Source organism: Bison bison, unplaced genomic scaffold, assembly GCF_000754665.1.
Source record: "Bison bison bison isolate TAMUID 2011002044 unplaced genomic scaffold, Bison_UMD1.0 scf7180017864522, whole genome shotgun sequence".
NCBI lineage: Eukaryota > Metazoa > Chordata > Mammalia > Artiodactyla > Bovidae > Bison > Bison bison.
Genome location: NW_011495073.1, coordinates 112256 through 115590, shown reverse-complemented (window position 1 = coordinate 115590; position 3335 = coordinate 112256). Strand labels below are relative to the sequence as shown.

Sequence of the window (3335 nt, the reverse complement as noted above, 5' to 3'; positions counted from 1 at the left end):
GTCAGGCCTCCCGGGGGTCCCCGCCCGCCGGCCCGCAGCTCCTCCCATCCCGGCGCCCCCGCCCCACCCCCGGCGGGTTTCCTGCTGCGCAGCGGGCGACGGCGAGTGACCGGAGACCAACCGCTTACTCATTAAGCCACTCGTCCCGCCCACGACACCTCCCTGCGGCTTCTTCCCCTCCTGACAGCAGAGACTTAGGGGACAGAGGTGACCCCCCCGAGGTCACCGCTCCGGCCGGAGCCAGGGTATCTGCGGGAACCCACCCCGAGTGCAAGCGTGGGGCAGGCGGATTGTCTGGGGCGAGTGCCAGAGTTACCGGTGTGGAGCTAGCGTTGGGCTGGGGATGAGAGTGGGCCCCACGGGCCAAAGGTGGTCCCCTGGGTCTCTCTGGCCCGGGTTCACTCTTGGACTCGCCTGGTCCTAGTAGCGCCCGGGAGGGCGGGAGGAAATGACTCATTCATTCAGAGCCACCGGCTGAGGCAGCGGAACTGCCTCCCGGCCTCCAGCCAGCGCAGGCGGTCCTGCCAGTCCTGTCACTAGGGGACCTGGGAGGCACCCCACCACCCCGCCCCCCCAGGAGCCCCAGGCCTCTGGGGAGTGCACGCAGTGGCCTGCTATCCCTGCGAGATGAAGTCCTTTTCTTTCCAACAGGCTGCACTTGAGCCAGAAAACCAAACACCAAGGACTTAACAATCTGTTCAGTTCAGTTCAGTCGCTCAGTCGTGTCCGACTCTTTGCGACCCCATGAAGCACAGCACACCAGGCCTCCCTGTCCATCACCAACTCCCGGAGTTCACTCAAACTCACGTCCATCGAGTCGGTGATGCCATCCAGCCATCTCATCCTCTGTCATCCCGTTCTTCTCCTGACCCCAATCCCTCCCAGCATCAGGGTCTTTTCCAGTGAGTCAACTCTTCACCTGAGGTGGCCAAAGTATTGGAGTTTCAGCTTTAGCATCATTCCTTCCAAAGAACACCCAGGACGGATCTCATTTAGAATGGACTGGTTGGATCTCCTTGCAGTCCAAGGGACTCTCAAGAGTCTTCTCCAACACCACAGTTCAAAAGCATCAATTCTTTGGCGTTCAGCTTTCTTCACAATCCAACTCTCACATCCATACATGACCACTGGAAAAACCATAGCCTTGACTAGATGGACCTTTGTTGGCAAAGTAACGTCTCTGCTTTTCAATATGCTATCTAGGTTGGTCATAACTTTTCTCCCAAGGAGTAAGGGCAACCCCAGACTAATTCCAAAGCCGGATTCTCTTAAACCTGATAGTATTTCAGAGATACTCAGTGAGGCTTCCTGCTGCTTGGGTCCACTCCCCAAGTCCCTGTCCATCCCGGGGCTGCCCTGGATGCCTCACTGAGTGAAGGTGGAAACCCCAAAGAACAGTGTTTTCCAAGTAGCTGGCAAGCCCCATCAGGAGGTCATGAAACAACATAGTGGGGCACAGCCAGCGTTTGATTGCTCATGAGACAGAACAGAGGAGAAGAGCCCCCCTCCCTGCACACAGTGGAGGGGGCAGGTAACCCTGTGTCACCCACAGAGTTCTCAGGCTGTGGCAGGGATGAGCCAATCCTGATTTGGGTTGGAACTGTTTCTGATTTGCTTTCTGTTGCTTTTATTATTATAATCATACATAACGGCTGCTCATACCAAGAATCCTGCTCCTCTGCCTGACTGTTAAAATGCCTTTTTTCAGATGCTGTCCACCTGTGGATGGGAGGAAGGAAGAAATTAACACATCCCTTTCCTGGGCTTGCCATTCCAGGAGATATTTGCAAACTTAATGGCCTTTTTACTTTATTTGTTCACCTCCTCTCCCTCTCTGTTCTATAAAAAGAATCTGGCCTCCAGACCCCCCATAAGATGGTTATTTTCAGACATTTGTTTGCCATCTTCTTGGTCAGCCGGCTTTCCGAATAAAGTCCTATTCCTTGCCTCAGCATCTTGTCTCTCAGTTAATCGGCTGCCCTGTGGGGATTCCCTGGTGTCTCAACTGGTAAAGAATCCACCTGCAATTCAGGACACCCTGGTTTGATTCCTGGGTCGGGACAATCCCCTGGAGAAGGGATAGACTACCCACTCCAGTAGTCTTGGGCTTCCCTGGTGTCTCATCTGGTAAAGAATCCACCTGCAGTGTGGGAGACCTGGATTCGATCTCTGAGTTGGGAAGATCCCCTGGAGAAGGGAAAGGATACCCACTGCAGGATTCTGGCCTGGAGAATTCCCTGGACTGTATCATCCATGGGGTTGCAGAGAGTCGGACACAACTGAGCACCTTTTACTTAGTGCCTAACAGAGCGAGCTTGGACTAGGTGACAAGACCACTCACCCACCCAAACATCAGAGCGCCCCCAGTCCCCAAATTGATGCTGCCTGCTGACAGGCTCGTGCCCCCTGCTGAAAAGGGGCACGAGCGGAAGTGCTGTGCGGGGTGCACAGCCGAGGGCAGCAGCCCCCACCCCCGGCCACCAGCCTGAATGTCCCCTCTGGGACACCGCACCAAAGACGCAGAGGGCCCAGCAGTATCCCCACAGCTCTGCCTGCAGAGCCTTCGTCCTCATCGCTTTCTACCTCATTCTAAACCATTGTCTCACACAGAAATCCTTCACTGTGCCGCTCAGGAATAGTCAGTTAATTTTTTAACTGGTGCTCAATCCGTAGTGACTTTTCCCCTGGTGACCTTGGCTGTGCTGTGTGCTGACTGGTGACTTTCTGAAGTCATCCCTCAGATGGGAAAATGCCCGTTCTGCAGGCGTCAGCGAGGGACAGGGGAGATACAAAAGCCTGTTATGATTGGTAGGTTTGCTGCAGGGAGAAGCCAGTTCTGACTCCATGTTGAAAACTATTTCTTTAACTTGCCTTTCGTTGCTCTTGTTATTATAATCGTACATAATGGCCTGCCTCAAAGGACCCTGCCCCTCTGCCTGACTAAAGTGTCTGTTCAGCTCATAAAATGATAATCTGACCCTGTCCACCTGTGAATGGTCACAAAAAAAGAAGAGAACAAGAGCAATGAAAGGCAAGTTAAAGAAATAGTTTTCAACATGGAGTCAGAACTGGCTTCTCTCTGCAGCAAACCTGCCAATCAAAACAGGCTTTTGTATCTCCCCTGTCCCTCGTTGACAAGCTGAAATCAAGATTGCCGGGAGAAATATCAATAACCTCAGATATGCAGATGACACCACCCTTATGGCAGAAAGTGAAGAGGAACTAAAAAGCCTCTTGATGAAAGTGAAAGTGGAGAGTGAGAAAGTTGGCTTAAAGCTCAACATTCAGAAAACGAAGATCATGGCATCCTGTCCCACCACTTCATGGGAAATAGA

The 3335-nt window shown here is 53.1% G+C and overlaps 1 protein-coding gene across 1 annotated transcript in view; it reads right to left on the bottom strand.

The window, feature by feature from the left end:
* Window positions 1–411, bottom strand: part of UPP1 (uridine phosphorylase 1) — a 29681-nt gene extending 29270 nt beyond the window's left edge. Inside the window, exon 1 of the mRNA XM_010831038.1 lies at window positions 317–411. The gene's annotated coding sequence lies outside the window, so the exon portion shown is untranslated. The remainder of the gene's footprint in view (window positions 1–316) is intronic.
* Window positions 412–3335: the final 2924 nt, after the last annotated feature.